Source organism: Cricetulus griseus, chromosome 3, assembly GCF_003668045.3.
Source record: "Cricetulus griseus strain 17A/GY chromosome 3, alternate assembly CriGri-PICRH-1.0, whole genome shotgun sequence".
Classification (NCBI taxonomy): domain Eukaryota; kingdom Metazoa; phylum Chordata; class Mammalia; order Rodentia; family Cricetidae; genus Cricetulus; species Cricetulus griseus.
In genome coordinates this window covers 91,083,855-91,102,182 of record NC_048596.1, presented here as the reverse complement: position 1 = coordinate 91,102,182, position 18,328 = coordinate 91,083,855, and the positions used below count along the sequence as shown (strand labels likewise).

Sequence of the window (18,328 nt, the reverse complement as noted above, 5' to 3'; positions counted from 1 at the left end):
GACACAGGTAAGCACACTAAAATTTAGTTCCTCCAATAAATCTAGAATTCTAAAGTATTTGACTCCATGGTAGCTTTTCCCAATTTTTCCTTTTCCCCACCTCACCATTCAACAACTGCAAATAATCTTCATGAAAAGTTTAGAAGCCCCACCCTCCTCATATCTGCCAACTTCACCTTGGCTCTCCCACCCAACAGTGCTCTAAATCTTACTCCAGGAATATCACCCCCTTCCCTTTTCCCAGCCTATGAGTTCCAGATGGTAATCAGCCCTACTTCCACACCCCTAAAACTTCAGGTTTGTGCTTCTCTCTTATCACACCAGCAGAAGCTCACATTGTAGGAGAAGGTGCAGCAGAGAGGAAATAAGAATAATGTATCAACAGAAGTCCTACACTCATACCCTTTTGGGTCCTCCCCAGCTCTTAGCCCATATAATCTGTGTTCCCTGACTTAATGGGTAAACTGATGAAGAAGGCATACAATCAGCCACCAGAAATACCTCTGAGCCCAGGAGCAAGTGAAAAAGTGTATTGACCCAATGTCAGGTGCTTGTTAGGACTTACATAAGTATAATCCTGGGTCCCTCAGAGGAAGGCTAATCTTCTTGGGGGGGGGATATGAATATACATATGACTCCAACAGGAAGTCAAAGAAGACCTCAGGGGCCCTATCTGGGCTGGCCAACAGAAATGAGGCAGGCAATAAGCAGTTCTAGAAAAATCACTCCTGTATAACAAGCAGAAAGGTTCCAACAGAGCTGTTTTAAGACAGATCCATATGCTCACTGAGCAACACACACACACACACACACACAAACACACACACACACACACACACACACACACACACACACACACACACATCTAGCATAACATATAATATGAAAGACCTCCTAGGCCAGCCTTTCTCTTAACCCACTGTAGCCATTGAGAACTACTTTCTTCTCAGCCCCCTTGTTCAAGGCCTGTTGCTTCCAGATCTTTCTCCCATAACCTTCAGTTTATCTCTTTTTTTCATATTCAGAAAGTCCTTAAATAGTTCCAAAGGCAATCTCCAATTCATAGACAATTCTTTAGCCACAGCAGGTCTCACAAAAGAAGAAACTGAAGTGGTTTCAAGACAAGCCCATAGACACTGGCCCATCTTGGTTAAAGCAGCTTCATACCCTAATTGCATGTAATTTGCTCTTTTACATGGACAGTCTCAGAGAAACCCAAATATTCAGCCACTGTAATCGTTTCAACAGGCCCCACAACAGCATATTCATTATATCAGAGCCAAAAGGGGAAAAAAAATAAGAGAAGGGATCATTATAGAAACTCTTTAATAAGATAGTCTAGACTCAAATACTTCCTCTCCCCTCAAAAAACAAAACAAACAAACAAACAACACATAGACATTTTCTAGTGCCCCAGGCTAGAAACAGACTCCCGGATTTCTCCAATCAACTCAGTATTACATAGAATGACAACACATTCCCTCTCCTAAGACAGATACTACTTACAGACAGAAGATTACTGTGCTTCCCCTCTAGCTGAAAGAGATGCCCCCCTCTCTCTTCCCCTAACAGAACTCACATTAATTCAAGGTTTCCCACAGGCTTTGAAGAGAAATCTGCCTATTACATTATGCCAGATGGCCAGTACCAACCCACCCCCAAGCCCTCTAAGCCATGGTCCCTCTAACTCAAAGAACTCAATTATCTGCAGCTTCCTTCCCCAGCACTCAAGCCAACATAGAGGTACAAAAGGGAAGTCGAGACAGACTCTAGGGGCTGCTACCTAGCCTCGGAACTGTGTTACCTTTGCTTGGCTGCCTTAGCAAACTCTTGGATGCAACAGTGGAAATCTGGAGTTGCTAGGATGATGACAGCTAACAGCCCGGTTCCTAACAGCAGCCACTTCCCTCAGGAGCCAGTCCACCTGCCCAAAGTGGTTCTTAGTATCAGATGCAATGGAAGACAGGGCACGCCTCTCCTAGTTGCACATCATCAGTGAGCCCAAGATACTTGGTGTCTGATGCCTCCTCAGAGCTGTTCCCCTAGCCCAGGGAAAACAGCAGGCCAGCAGATCTGAAGATGCCCTTGGCCTTGTTCTCCAAAGATTTAAAAGTTTCAACTTCCTTGGGTGACTGATTATTCTTTGTAGAGACTGGGAGCCCTGAGGGAAAGAGTACAGGAAGGGGAGCAGAGGGAGGGGGACAGAGGGAGGTTAACAGGAATGTTACTTTTTAATCCTTAAGGAACATAGAGGGATCCAATTTGTGACTCAGCCCTGGGAATCTGAAGGACTGGGAAGAAAAGAACAGCTGCAGTACAATCTAAGCTGTGCACAATTCTTTGGCCTGAGAGGCCACAATGATGTATCCAATCTAAACTGTTCACTTCTCCTTCAGGCCTGAGAAGCCACAGTGATATATCTAATCTAACTGTTCACAACTTCTCCTTCAAGCCCAAGAAGTCACCTAGGAGAGCTGCACTGTGTGACTCAAGAAAAAAAAAAAGAACCTGTTCTGTGCCTGCCCTCCCCAGATGCCACTCCAAGTCATGGCTGACAGATATTCCCCTGTCCTATGATAGAGGCTGAAGGCATGGGTGGGGTACTCAAGTATGCTGTACACCCTACAGGTCCACTGAAGACAGAGGACAATCTAGGACAACCTTGCTTGGAGTTTCCCCTCCCCTGCTACTCCATTCCTTGGCACAATTCCAGGGCCTATCAAATATCTACCCCTGGAATTCCCACCTTCCTTGTTTTTCTTTTTGGTTTCCCCCTGAGCTATAACCTTACAAGTTACTCAAAAAGCTGCCTGGCTCCTAAGAAGCTTTCTGAGCAATAACACTTCCTACCAGTATAAGCCTAGCTTTCAAACCCAGAGCTGAGGAGACTGACCTCTCTGCCCACTCAAGACAGTTTCCCCAGAGACGCCCAGCAGGACCAGGGCCTGTCTTACAGACATTAAAATGTGTAATGCCACCACTGCACGGAGCTGTAAACACTAGAAAAGAAAAAGGTCTCTTGGGACTCCTCTCTACACTAAAACATGGAAGCTTTGTCTCTAGAATGTCTCTGCAGGATCATTTGTGAGGCTCACAATCTACAGTGACTTTCACCTAAAGAAAGCACCTTTTGTTTCCTTAAATATCTCAAAGAAGACTTGCGAGGATTCCTCATTTTGATTTACAAATGCATCTGAGTAGAAGGTGCATTATAAATGAGGGAATCAGAAGAAAGAGGCAAAGTGACTTTCCAGAGAAGTCAGGCCATTCCTCAAGCTTCATTGTCATATTACATTATATAGATTTATTGATTTGCTTACAACTAACTGCTTTCATGAAAACCATTCCATTTGCTTTCTTTCAACAGTTCTATGTAGTTATTATTATTATTTCTCTCTCACAGCTAATAATCTGAAGTTTCTATTAGCCAAGGGACTTCCCGGTAAGCAGCAGAGCCTCACAGGGCACCACTGGACTCAGACATCTGTTCCTCACAACTCTACCTTTAATCTCAACCTGTAGGCCATATTTCCCCATGCAAACAATCCCTAGAGTGTTGCTGAAGGAGGAATTCGCTTTGGAAGTAGCCTATTTGAGGTCCAGGGGCCATGCAGTTCACACTGGCAGACCCTCAGGCCCCAACACTGATGCATACAGAGTTGTATACACATACTCAGGCCACCAGAATCACAGATAGAGCCAGTGCTTGTACTGGCAAGCTGACCCGAAGTTAATCAGAAGGTCCCCTTATTGTTTGCTAACACACAAAAGGCACACTGTTCAGAAAGTTCAAGAAGGAAAAACCAAAGAGCCAGGAACAGCAGCTGTTCCCTGGCTCCACTGAGAAACCAAAAGCTTCCACAAAGTTCCTGAAGCCAGTAGTAAGCTGAAGATATAACACGCTGAGATGGAAGTACATCTCTTGAGGGTTTTCTGCAGGGAGGGTCTGTAGCACTTATCCTCCTCGACATTATAGATGGTCTATCTACTTCATATCTATGAAACAACTTTTCTGGGAGGGTTTCCTTTCCCAGGCCACACTGAGTTCATCATATACCACTCCTCTCCACATTTCTAGGTCAGAACAAGTTTTTGTTTTTTGGTTTTTTTGTTTTTTGTTTTTCCTGAAATTTAGGACAAGGAATGTACAATGTGGACACTGTGTGTCCTGGGATTGGGTTAAAATATGGATCAAAGGGATCATCCAGCATAAGCATAGTCCTTCATGTTCCTAGTTCCTAGCAGCCACGGTGCCAAGACAACCCTCTGCAACATCTGGATGAGACAGATATTTGCAAGTCCCCAAATCCCAAGAAAATCTGTAATGAGCATAATTAAGGGGAGGGGGCAGTTTCCATAAAAAGAGTGCAAGGCTCCAGCTCAGATACTGCTGGGATAGTCTGTCTTTCTGTCCTGTTAACTGCTCCAGAGGGACTTGGAACTCACTGCAGGCTCCTCACTGCACTTCATTATTAGCTAGTTTGATTGTTGTTGTTACAGGTAAGACAGCAGCATGGAGACAAGAGGACAGACAGCACTAGTTAGAACCAATCAAGACGCTTGAAAGTTTCCATGTAAGAACTACAACAGTGTTAGAGTGATGAGAATCATTTTCCTATAAAAGAGCCTTCCTGTGAAAATATCCAGTGGCTTTGTGCTAAATAAAAGCAGAGTGAAGCCTAAACATCTACAATTCAGTCACAATGAGATTAGCTAGATTTGCAAAGTCAAGAAAATTGGCTGTTTTCCTCCCCTTCCCAGAGCTAATAGAATCCAACTGTTGGAGTATGACATCATTTTCGACCCCCGAACCTCGAGTGAAGAGCCTGCCACAAACAGCCCAAGACTCAGAGCAAGAGGCTCAGAGGTGCCCTTACCTGGTAGTCAGGGTGATTTCTTGCCGACTCCATTCTCCTCAGAGGCTGGCTCACACACACCACAGTCGCTTAGGGAGCCCAAGGCCCCCCAGATCCACCGGCTTAAGCTCCAGTACCTGCTGCGAGCTTCCCACAAGCTCCTTCCTCTGACCTTTCAGGACACTCCTTCCAGCCAAGTGAGCTGAGCTAGCACAGCTAGCCAGTCGGGCTGGTTGTCATGGAGACCCTGTCCTCTTAGGCTGTACACAGGCTTGCTCTCACTCAACCAGGCGCTCTCCCTCAACCCGGAACCCTGGGAGCCGCGCGTGCGCGCACTTACACATATTCCCTGAGTTCTAGATGGCCTTGAAACAGCACCGTCTTTTGATCGGCTCAGTTTAAGCATGCATTCCACTCCTCCTACCTCCCTTCCAGTTAACCAGGAGCCCAGGACTGTTCCTGGGAACTTGCTGCAACAACCCAGAGGGGAGAAGGGCGAGGACAGTGAGTGGACTTGTTTTCCTCCCCTCTAGTGTCTCAGTTTTTATAACTTGAAAGAATCCCTGCCAAGGGGGAGGGAGCTAGCTGAAGGCTTGGAGGGGAAGCAAGCTCTTCCTCTGAATCCTGCAGCAGTAGCTGAATGAGAAGGAGGGACCCTGATGCATGTTGCCTCGACTTGTTTGTTAGGCTTGGGATTTTCCGGCAGCAATTGGGGCGGAAACACCACTCACACCCCAGAAGCTGGTCTGTACTGGCCTCTCAGGTTACCTTGTTGCCTGTTCAGGTCGTGGAGATGGCTTTAACCAGTGCAGGGTCCCATGGTACTAGGGCCAGAGCCTAAGCAGTCTCTTGTCTTCCTGCAATGGAGAAGAAACAAACTAGATCAGGACTGGCAGTAACTCTGGGCAAGTCCATAGTCACAGCCAGGGAATCAAACACAATGCAAACAGTCTCCTCTCTGCCCAACACAAGACTTGCAGCCCAAGTCCAGGCCTCCAGTGAGGAGCTGTACAAGCGCCAGCATAGTTCCTAGGGCACAGAAAGTCCTTTTAGTAGCTCCCTCCCATGTATACTTTTGCTTTGACACTGCTTAACACTGTCTTAGATTACTGTTTCGTTTGATCCTCTCAACTGTTTGAAACACACTGGTCAGATAGGTTTGCTACCATTTTACCGATGGGACCACTGAGGTCCAGAGAGATAAGATTCCTGACCCACAGGTACATAACTAATCAGAAAAAGAACTAAGAGTAGAGACCAGTCGAGTTTCCTAAGGTTATAGACTTTGCTATAAAGTACACTGAAGACTGACTTTGAAAACTAGCTAGTTTTCTAATAACCACAAGTATGGACTTCCAGGGGAAAGTAGAATCTCTGAGTCCTGGTGAGGTAAATCTAACTGCTACCCTTCTAGCCTAAAGACTCAATGACAGGAGTATCTATGAACATGCAGAATACCATTTAACACATTTTAAAGAATATCTAAAGCAAAGGTAAAATTGTTTGCTCCCTTTACTGAACCACAAAATAACAGATCCAAAAACAGTGTCCAAGTCTTTCAACTCTCCAGCATACATTAAGCAGAACAGTTGCCAGAAACACCAGAGCAGGGATCAAAGACCTCGGCAATGTCTGACCTCATCACCAACTTGCCACCTGCTACTGAGCCAGCTTCCTGACCTTCTAGTTTCTACCCATGTATCTTATCACTGGGGTGACAGGGTAGAAGGTACCAAGATGCTATTCTCATCAAAATACCTCAAATCAGGCACTCAGTTAAGAACTCCACTCATCTCCCAAAATGGCTGGTACCCCTCCTCCACCAGATATCAAATATATTTTTCAAGTAGAATTATTTGGAATTGATAAATGAATTGCATGTAGGAAGGCAAGGAGGAGGATGAAGACAATGAGGCTTAAGGAGGATATTTTCCAATGTTGCTCCTTAAAATAATGCTAGGGAGGTCCTGATGGAATCCTTAATGCTCATCCCTTGAAGAATTCCTTGTGATTCTGATTCACCTTAAGTATACTACAAGATTCTCAAAGCCAGATTTTGGTTGACTTGAATGTCAATCATAAATACATGCTGAATATAATGTAGGAAACATATCACAAAACCCAAGAAGAAATGGTAGGCTCCCACAGATCCTAAGTGGTCATGAGCCCCAGAATCCCACATCTGTAAAAGACAAGCATCACTAAGTCTCAGCTTCTCTCTCCTCTTATACACAACACACAGGTCTCTGCTTTTCTTCTGGACCCAAAGAATGCACACTTGCCTTGTCTCTAAACCCAGATGAGGCAAACTCACCCCTTTCCACAATGAAATAGAAATCATGGTATAATAGTAATATCAACTAAAATTTATTAGGACCCTATGCCAGGAATACTTTTTTAAACAGTGCTATTCAAGCTACCAAAGCTGAAAAAGAGTCAGTGACAAAGGTAATCCAAACTTTAAAAGCTGAATACCAGACACACAACGCAAGCCATGCTCCCCCTAGTGGCACACTGGAGTTACAGAGGTTCTTTGGTGCCTTGTCCTTAGAAGGAAAAGACACAGTCAGGGCCTGAATATGGGGAGACCAGAACCCTTGATTCAGTGATGCTGTTGCATATGAGCACCTGGAATTTGACAGAAACAAGGCCAGATAACTTCCTCTGCTGCCTCTGCAGGACTGGATCCAGATCGGGCCTGCTCGACTTTTCCTGAGGCAGGGGGAATTTTTTTGTTTTTGTTTTTGTTTTTCAAGACAGGGTTTCTCTGTGTAGCTCTAGCTGTCCTGGGACTAGCTATGTAGACCAGGCTGGCCTCAAACTCACAGAGATCCGCCTCCTGAATGCTGGGATTAAAGGTGCACAACACCACTGACCAGCTATGCAGGGGGCTTTTACAGACCCATGTTTTATGCCAGGCATGGTGGATGGGCTTGAATACCAGCTATTCAGGAGGCTGAGATTAAGATGACTGCAAAGTCAAGACCTGCCTGGGCTACAGAACAAATCCAAGGTCAGTCTGGGCAAGTCAATGAAATCTTGTCTCAAAAAATTAGGGCAATGAGCCCGGTGTTGGTAGCACTTGCCTTTAATCCCAGCACTTGGGAGGCAGAGGCAGGCGGATCTCTGAGTTCAAGGCCAGTTTGGTCTACAGAGAGAGCGCCAGGACAGGCTCCAAAGCTACACAGAGAAACCCTGTCTGAAAACCAATAAATAAATAAATAAATAAGAGCAGCCAGGCAGTGGTAGAGCATGCCTTTAGTCCCAGCACTCGGGAGGCAGAGGCAGGCGAAACCAGCCTGTGAGTTTGAAACCAGCCTGGCCTACAAGAGCTAGTTCCAGGACAGCCTCCAAAGCCACAGAGAAACCCTGTCTTGAACCCCCTCCCCCCAAAAAAATTAGGGCTATGGGGCTGGGAGAGAAAGATGGCTCAGTGATTAAGAGCTTTTGCAGAAGAACTAAGTTTGGTTTCCAGTACCCATGTGATGGCTTACAACCATCCATAACTCCAGTTCTAGAAGATCTGATACCCTCTTTTGATGTTCATGGGCACCAGGCACACACATTTTGCACAAACATACACATAGGCAAAATACTAATATACATAAATAAAATAAATATTTAAAAAATTAAAATAAGGGCAAGTGAGATGGTTCAGCAGGCAATGGAACTTCCCATGAAACCGAACAACCTAAGTACAATCCCTGTGACCTATATGGTAGAAAGAGAGAACTAACTTCTGAAGTTGTCCTTTGGCTTCCACATGTACACCATGACATGCACTTACTCATATACACGACCCCCTTTTACACACACAAATAAATAAATGCAATATTTTCAATAAAATACAAATAAATAGTTTGGGAGAAAGCTCAATGGGACACCACTTGCCAGACACACAAAAGGCTCTAGTTTTAACTCTACCACTACAGGTAAAAAAGAAGGAACCACAAGTTCACACACACCTGAGCCAGAAGCCTGGGAGACATCACCAGTCTCTTTCCCTTCCCACTACAATTCACTTACCAACTCCAAATAATTCTACTTAAAAACATATTTAATATCTGTCCCTCTTTCTTCATTCCCATTGCTACCTATCCCGCCTGTTAACTACTACAGAAACTTAACTCCATAACTAGCTTCAACCCTTGCCCTCACTGAAAATAATGAAAAATCAAACTTAGTTTCTCATACATTGTCAGGTGGGAGAAGGGAAATGGGATTGTCATGTAAAACAATCCTGTTTCTAATTCAAATAAAAAAGTTGCAAAAAAAAAAAAAAGAAAAACAAACCATGAAGTTCAGTCCTCAAGACTGGCTGTCTATAGTTTTAGATACCATTTGCTAGGTTCAAAATGTTTTATCAGTGCTTCTGACCAAACATGCATAAATCTAAAACAGAATTTCCACAACTATATCCTTGGCTTTAATGAATTTGCTATTAATAGGTTGGCCCTTAAAACTTCAGGAAACACTTAGACCTACTAGTTTATTGTAAACAGTACTGCAGATGAAAGAGATGCATAGGGCTGGGTATGAGGAATTCTCAGGGCTTCCAAGTCCTCTCTACAAAACTAAGTGTTTGGCTCCACTATAGCTCTCTAAACCCAGTCCTCTGGGATTTATAGAAGATTCAGCATCTTCTAGAAAGCACAACAGATTGCATCATTAGTCACTGGTAACCAACTTAACTTTCACTCTCATTTCTCTTCCTCAGGAGTAAGGGAGTAAGACTGAAAGTTACAATCTTTTAAACATCTTCCAGGAGCCCTCAGCCACCAAGCAAATATTAATAAAAAAAGAAAACATATCCTGCTTTGGAAGATTCCAAAGGATTTTAGGAGTTGTCTGCAGGAAACAGGAGGAAGACCAAATATACATTCCACTGCATCACACCCTCACAAATCCATTCTCCACATGACTGCTTGAATCCCCTTTTGACACAGGATCATGTCATTTCCTGCTTAGCACACTTCAATGCTTCCCAGAGACCGCACTTAGGATGAGGTCTAGGTTCTTACCAAGACCTACAAGGACCTAGCATGATCCTTCTCTTCCCTCCTCCCAGCATACTTCCTGCCCTTCCCCCTCTGAGCATAGGATATTTTAGTTCACAAAAACAGTCAGATTCCCACCCCCCCAGGCTCTCTATCTTAGCCTGGGACCCCTGTCCCCAGTTTTTGCCCAGATAATTTTTGTTTTTCTTAAATAGCTCTGTAGGGGACAGTGTAAACCACGCCTGCTAAAAGCTGGCTACAGGTGTGCCCTACATAGCTCTGTAGGGTGTTTTTTAAAATTACTTTTTAATGTTACTTTATTTAATTTTACTTATTTTACACACCAATCCTAGTTCCCTCTCCCTCCTGTCCTCCCATCCCCCCACCTTCTCCCCTCCCATCCCCCATCCACTCCTGAGAGAGGGTGAGGCCTCAAAGTCTGTCACATCATCTGAGGCAGGACCAAGGCCCTTCCCCCTGTATCCAGGCTGAGCAAGGTATTCTTCTATAGGGAATGGGCTCCAAAAAGCCAGTTCATGCAGTAGGGATAAATACTGGTTCCAGTGCTAGTGGCCCCATGAACTGCCCAAGCCCTCCCCTCAACTGTCACCCATATTCAGAGGGCCTTGTTCGTCTTATCCCCAGCTGTCAGTCCAGAGTCAGTGAGCGCCCACTTCCTCCAGTCAGCTGTTTCTGTGGGTTCCCCATCCTGGTCTTGACCCCTTTGCTCATATTATCACGCTTCCTTCTCTAAGACTGGACTATAGGAGTTCGGCACAGTGCTTAGCTGTGAATCTCTGCATCTGCTTCCATCAGTTACTGGATGAAGGCTCTATGACCACAATTAAGGTAGTCATCAATCTGATTATAGGGGAAGGGCAGTTAAGGTCCCTCTCCACTACTGCTTAGACTCTTAGCTGGAGTCATCCTTGTGGATTCCTGGGAATTTCCCAAGTACCAGATTTCTTGATAACCCCATAATTGCTCTCTCTATCCAAGTATCTTTTTCCTTGCTCTCCCTCTCTGTCCAGCCAAGATGACTCTTATCTTGCCTCAACTTGACTCTCTCATCTCCTGACTTCCACAGTCCTCCAAGTCTAAACGCAGCTCCTTCAGTTCCTTGTACTTATCCTTCAAAGCACCCATTAGGATTTGTAATTATGCTTTTATGCAGTTATTTGCTTAATACAAGTCCTCCTCCATGTGAGAGCAGGAACCTTGATTATTCTCCTACCAAGTCCTTATATTTGATAAAGGTCCCAGCACAGAACAGGAACTCAAAAAACAAAATGAATGTGTAGAAATCCTTCCTACAGCAAAGGGGACACCCAGAACAGCTATTCTATGTCACTCACTGCATTTTTTCATAGACTTACAAACTATAATTACATTTCTTCTCTCTCATATGCTTTGCCTATGGGCTTAACCAAAAGTTCCTGTCAAATCTTCCTGTGGTTTGTTTCACAGAAATTTCCTGGTAAGGTCACTCTCCTAGGGATGTACTCTAGGGTTTTATAGCCTCTCTCATTACTGAAGTGCCCACTCATAGGCTCCCACTATCACTAATCTTTGCCAAGCCAAGTAAGCTGCAGGAATTGTACAGTTCTCAAGATGGCAAAATTCTCTGTGGTCGGCTCTAGCCAGAGACAAAACATTGTCTTCTCCTTTCTACTATGTAGTACAGATTACCAAGCCGATAAAAATGCAATTTCTGAATATATTTAGCCAAGGGTAACTATGAATGTGGCCCAACACAAAATTGCAACTTACTTAAAACACGAGGGTTTTGTTGTTGCTGGCATTGTTGTTTTTGTAATTTGATTGCACAATTCTCAAGCATGAACTTCATAACCTAAAGTCATGTCAGGATGTCAAAAGATTGGACACTGAAAAAATATTTATATGCATATGTATGTATAGATACATATGTATGCATGGTTATAATTTGAAGAAATGTAATATGATTTTGAAGCAGATAGTTCTGTCACTAAAAAAGAATTCACTGGAAACTACTGTGTGGGGGTAGGGGACTTGTCGAGATGGCTAAGCAGTTAAGAACATACTGCTCTTCCAGAGGATCAAAGTTTGGTTCCCAGCATCTGAATCAAGTGACTCACAACCCTCTATTACTTGAGTTCCAGGGGATCCAACACTCTGGCCTCCAAGGATACCTGAACTCACATGCACATACCACGCCTATATAGGCATACAAGCATATATATAATTAAAAATAAAAACAAATCTTTTTGAAAAGAACAGAAAGTAATGCATGGGGAAAAATAATGAGGCATTAAATAAGCAACAATCAATTGTATGATTGGATCTATTGCCTGTTACAAGATACACTGTCTCCAAAATCTGAAATCCCCTCTCCTATATTTTCACTCAACAGTCAACAGTGAAGAATCAATGTATTTCTAACCCACACCTCCCCTGCTGCCACCACCCATTGTAGGCATAACCACATCACACCATGACACTACATATAACCAGGGCTTTGAAAACTGCCCACACCTTTCTCTGCCACTCTCTATTGCTCATGGTGTTACTTCATCTGGCTGCCTTTCCTTCACACACTCACAAAACCCTACTGCCTTCAAGGCCCACCTCAAGGACACCTCCTTTGTGAAATGATTTCCCATCTCTTGGCAGAATTGGTCTCTTCCAAGAGCCACAGCAGTCCAGGGATGCCTGTTCTATGTTGTATGTAGCACTTTGTCATCCTGACTTGCACACCCGTCCCCACACAGGTGCAAGGACTTTAGAAACTCACTCATTGTGGCAATCAATGGAAAAATGAAAAGACTCACCAGATAAGCAAAAAGAAGCAGCTGTTCTCCACAGCAAAGAATTTCAGATGGGTTTACCCTGTACAAAGAGAACACATATCCACCTATACTTTATAGAGGATATGATAATCAAAATCTAGGTTGGGCCACTAAAAATGTGCGTGGCATTTTCTTATATCTCTCTTTGCATTTATTTGTTTTTACTTGTTTATTTTTAAATTATTTATGAGTGTTTTGCATGCATATATGTCTGTTCACCATGTGCATATAGAGGCCAGCAAAGGGTATCAAATGTTCTGTAAGCCACCCTATGAGTGCCAGGAATAGGACTGCAAGAACACTTAGTACACTTAACCACTGAACCATCTCTCCAGCCACTATTTATGTTTTCTTGTGGGGCAGTTCTCTTCTTCTACAATAAGAATCCTAGGAATTGAGCTATGGTCATCAGGTTTGGTAGCAAGCACCTTCATCTGTTAAGCCATCTTGCTAGCCCCAATATTCTCTTATCTCTTAAAAGACAACATGGCTTCAATTCCCAGCAGAGTCCTATAAGGGGCTTTATGTTCTTCCTTTTCTACTAATAAGTATTAGTGTGGAAGCCTAGGGGGCTGTAGCTGAAAGGTAATGTGCTTGCCTATCATTTATGAGGACCTAAGTTTAATTCCCAGTATTAGCAAAGGGAAAAAAATAAAAGCAAGAGACAATGTAGTAAGGGGGGGGGGGTAAAAGAATACACAGACTGGAGCCTAATCCTAGCTTCAGCTTGCTGGGCTTGTAAGATCCTGAGCAAGTCTTTGTCTCCCAGAGGGATATTGCTTTTTCTTACACATCATAAGCAAACTAGACTAAATATTCTCCAAGGATCCTACTAGGCACTCATGTGCTCACACTTGTGTGTGCTTTCTGTCTCTCCTCTGCGTATGCTCACATCATCGTGGGTTGTATACAAGGTAAAACATGGAAGTGTGGGTAGCAGTCAGGGGTCATTAGGCTTCTTCAATCACTCTCTGCTTTATTTATTTATTTATTTATTTATTTATTTATTTATTTATTGAGGAAGTCTTTCACTGAACCTGGAACTCATTGATTCTGCTCCTTGTGTGGCTAGCCAATGAGCTCAAGAGATCTTCTTGTCTCTACATCCCAGCACTGGGATTACAAATCTCTGTTGCTGCACTTCTATATGGTAGAGTGCTTGGTTAGCATGCATAAGGGCTTGGGTTTGATCACCAAACAACAAAACAAAACAAAAAAGTGTTTCAAGAGCTGCGCCTGGGTCTGGTAGTATACATGTATAATCCAGCACTTGGGAGTCTGAGGTAGGATCTCAAGGTCTAGACCAGCCTGGGCTGCATTTATGACCATTTCTCAAAATAAAAAAAAAGTTTCTATGCTGTCAAGGTACAAGTAGGAAACTGACTCCCACAAACTGTTCTCTGACCTCCATAGACAGGCAGTGGCATAGTGTGCATGCACACATACATACATATACAAATACACATTTCTCTTTTTTGTGCATATGAGTGATTTGCCTAAATGTGCATTTGCAAACTTGTGCTTGTCTGATACCTTTGGAGGCCAGAAGAAGGTGTTGGATCCCTTGGCACTATTATTACAGAAGGTTGCGAGCTGCCACATAAACTGAACCAGGGCCCTCTAAAAATGTAGCCAGTGCTCTTAACTGCTATACCATCTCTCTGGTCCCCAGTAAATGTAATTTTTTAAAAAAATGTTTCTAAGAGACACCATATTTTGTTCCTAGGGATAAATGGAATTTTGAATAACCTAGGGGCACGTTTATAAAGAAGGAGAAAATCAAGACAGCAGAGCTCCTCACACTGAGAGGTACAATGACATGTCTGGCTTGAGAGCTATAAATCCTGAAAAGCAAGAAGGCAGAGAGATAACCAGTTCTGTCCCTGAGCAGTTGTCTCAGGAGAAACTCAAGGCATGGTGAGATAAAAAAAAGAAAGAAAGAAAGAAAGAAAGAAAGAAAGAAAGAAAGAAAGAAAGAAAGAAAGAAAGAAACTCCTCCAGAAAGCAGGGACAGCTGAGCCCTGCCTGCTGAGTTAACTGTCCCTCTGCTACTCCCATGCCTCCTAATTGGGGCTCTGACCTTCCAAGCTTTATCAAGGGCACTGAGCTGCTCAAGAATCTGAATAATTCATACCACTGTCTCTTCAAACCATGGTTCACGATGGTCTGAATCGCACGATATTTTTAACTATCAGAGTGAATTCTTGTGGATCTTTAACCTTCTATACTAAGCTGTTATCTGATCTCTGTCTGTGAGCAAGGACTGGGGTTTAAATGTGGTGTCTGAAACATTAGATGGCAGGAATGCAGCACTGCAGCCTCTTCAGGCATTGTCTGGGTATGTACAAACCAACTTATCTCCCAGAAGTAGAGTGCAAATGCTTGTAAAGATTCAGGAAGAGAGAGGAGCAAAAGGCACCTCAAAGGCCAGTCCTGGGAACATGGAAGACAGCTCTGGTTTGCAGATGAATGCTGTACTAATTAAATGTCACTGCACTATAGTAGAGAATGGTAGGGTTTACTTTGGCTTTTGTTATTGATGTTTTGAGACAGGATCTCACTGTGTAGACCTGGCTGACTTGGAACTATCTATGTAGACCAAGCTGGCCTCAAACTTACAGAGATCTGCCTACTTCATGAGTGCTAGGATCCAGCTCCAAAGATCATGTTTTTAAAGCCATTCACCCCCTCATCTCAAAGTTAGAAACCTAGAACTTTCTCAGCAAAAACTTAGCTCTTATCATTGCAGACACTGAATATATCCTATTTTTATTTTATCTTTTATTCTTATTTATATGTATGTGTCTGTATCTACATGTGTGAATATGCAAGCATTTACGTTGGTGCCTGCTGAGTCCAGAAGTGTCATATCCCCTGGAGCTAGAGTTACAGACAGCTCTGAGCTACCTGACAGGGGTCCTGGGAACTGAACTGTTCCTCTGGAAGAACAGCAAACACTCTTAACCACCTAGCCATCTCTCTGCCCCATATATCCTACTTTTGAACACAGAGCAGAGCTAGTTTTCCTTGTATAAAAGATGCCCACAAATGTGTCTGCTTACTTAGCATTCAACACAGAGGTACCTATATGCAACCCAAGGGAAAAAAGGAGACTCCAGGATGCAAGGAATATGGATGAGATGATGAAAGAAGAAGGGATGGGTGTGGAAGCAGAGAAAGAAGAGAAACTAATACAAGATTCTGAAGTATACAAACAGGTAGAAACAAGTTTGGCTGTCAGAATGGCAAATTTGGGGGAATTCCTGGGCATTACTCAAAGAGAGGTGAAAGAACATATGTGATACCACTTGGACTACTGAAAGTTAAGAAAGGGTTCAGAAAGCCTTCATTCCCTCAGTGTTTAGGGTTTTGTTTTCTTTGGGAACACAACAGCACAGCAAATGCCACACAAGACTTCCCTGTTCCAAGCCATGTCACTCCATAGCATACACATGAATCACTGCTTCACTTCAAACCACAGTAGACAAGGAAGTCAACCATTTCAGTCCTATAGGTAGTGAAAGACTATAGTCTGCCATCAACACAGATAACATTTGCTGTCAGTAATGTATGATACATGTCTTCTGAGGCAAAGGCCACGGGGCCTAAGAAGAAAGCATTTTCATGAAAATTCAGCAAGGTTAAGTAAGATTTGACTCTGTGCACACCCAAGAGTTACCAGATGACCACAGCTTTCATTAAATACTGTTCCCTTCTAGATTCTAGGCTTCTCCAAACAAAGCCAGCAGAAGCAGGGCCAGTAGCAATCTGAGGATCAGAGACCCAGAAAGGACTAAAAAGGCTGGCAGAGGTAAGGATGGAGACTTGCAGTTAGGAATCTGGAGGTGTGAAGAGGTTTCAGGGTGTTATTGTTTTAACAAATAAGACTATCCCACCTATTTCAATTTATCCCAGAAAGGCTTGAGAGAGCTCAACCACCCTGACTACTGTTCTGAAGTACAGAAAAGATGGAACATACCTTCCAGATAAGACCCACCCACAAACTTAACTTCCTTCCTGCACTACCTGTATAGTCCATTTCTTTTCCTTAAACCTCTAGGACACCAGATTAAATTGAAAGGAAAATGGTAAGACTGAGATAGACCACAGAAATATAGTCTAGAGGAGATAGAGAGGAAAAAGTAACTTGGTACAGATACCAAGGACAAGGTCATTCTGACTAAAGACTGTGGAGTTAACCCCCTTGAGAAACTTTGGGAACTGGATCAGAAACTGAAAACAAATGACAGATCAGATGGACTGAGAACCTAAGTAGAGGATATGGAACCCCGCTTCGGCCTGGTGACTTGAACCTCACTCCTCGAAGAACCTGAACACACAGCTGTCTTTAAAGAGCTTCAGCAGCATGACTCACTAATTATGGTTGTGTGTTAGATATGTAAGAGCCAGCAACCAATGCCCCCAAAGCAGAGGACAGATTTCCTAGACTGCAGAATACTCTAGGATTCACCCCTTCTCTATTATTGTTGCAGCTCTCTCAACACTTTTAGCAAGTTACTTTACTACCAGTATCTGTCCTCTCCAGAATGTCCCTACTTTCTTCTACCAGAAAGATTTCCAGGGGCTGGAGATGGCATGGCAACTAAGGATATTGGGTAGCACACAACCACCTCTAATTCCAGCTCCAGGGGATTCAATGGCCTCTTCTGTCTGCCAAGGACACCCACACATGCCAATATACATAATTTAAAAATAAGATTAAATAAGATTATTAATTAATTAATTAATTATTAAGATTAAGGCCAAATAAGATTTCCAAATGATTACACTTTTGCTGCCTTCTTCCTATCTCTTGTGCACCAATGCCAAACCCATAGAATGAAGTTCTTGGCTCCGCCCTATTAGACATATTGCTTCAGGGAAGCTCATTACAGTAACACTTGGATAGATACTATGTTCTATGTGCTTGCTGTTCTCCACATACAGAACAAACACATCCCATCCCTCTTTTGCTTATAAAGTAAACCCAACTTTCAAAGACCAGGAAAAATCAAACCCTGCTTCTTTCAAGAAAGCTTTACTATGGTTTTAAAACACAACTTTCTTATTCCCCCCAACTGCAAAGATATTTGTAGTTTATAGCTTGGATAATTTTTTTTTCTGGTTTTTAGAGACAGGGTTTCTCTGTGTAGCCCTGGCTGACCTACCTGGAACTCAGTCTGTAAACCAGGCTGGTCTTGAACTCACTGAAATCAGCCTGCCTCTGACTGCTAGGATTAAAGGTGTGCACCACCACTGCCCAGCCTGGATATTCTCTGTTTAATAACTAGCCTCTCTGCATGGATAATAAATTTCCTCTTGCCAAAATCCAAGCTTTATATAGTATCTGTATTACACTGTGGATTAAGCTGAGAAAGTCAGTCAAATGCTTGACTACTTGAAGGCTGCACAGCAAGGTCTTGCTTTTCTCTTTCCACACTTGACCATCCACAATGATGATGCTGGAAGCACAGGAGGGAGGCGGGAACATGGATTCAATGCTATCCCGAGCTTTAAGTATTTTCTTACCCTTTCCTCACCACTTTCACCCACTCTTGGGAGGAAAGGCCCATCACAGATGGCTCTACAGATGAGCCCAAGCACTCCAAACAATGTGCAAACAGTTATACTTAGCTTCATTCTTAAC

General features: G+C 43.3%; 1 protein-coding gene across 7 annotated transcripts in view; it reads right to left on the bottom strand.

Annotated features, from left to right (window-relative positions):
- Dennd2b (DENN domain containing 2B) overlaps positions 1–18,328 on the bottom strand; it is a 184,745-nt gene that overhangs the window by 99,630 nt on the left and 66,787 nt on the right. For 5 of the 7 annotated variants that reach the window (XM_035442292.1, XM_027410047.2, XM_027410049.2 and 2 more), the window contains one exon: positions 5,625–5,713. The exons of 1 other annotated variant lie outside the window; for it this stretch is intronic. The gene's annotated coding sequence lies outside the window, so the exon portion shown is untranslated. Of the gene's footprint in view, positions 1–4,877; positions 5,599–5,624; positions 5,714–18,328 lie in introns of those variants that run through there. One more of the 7 variants, XM_027410052.2, reaches the window with a different exon arrangement.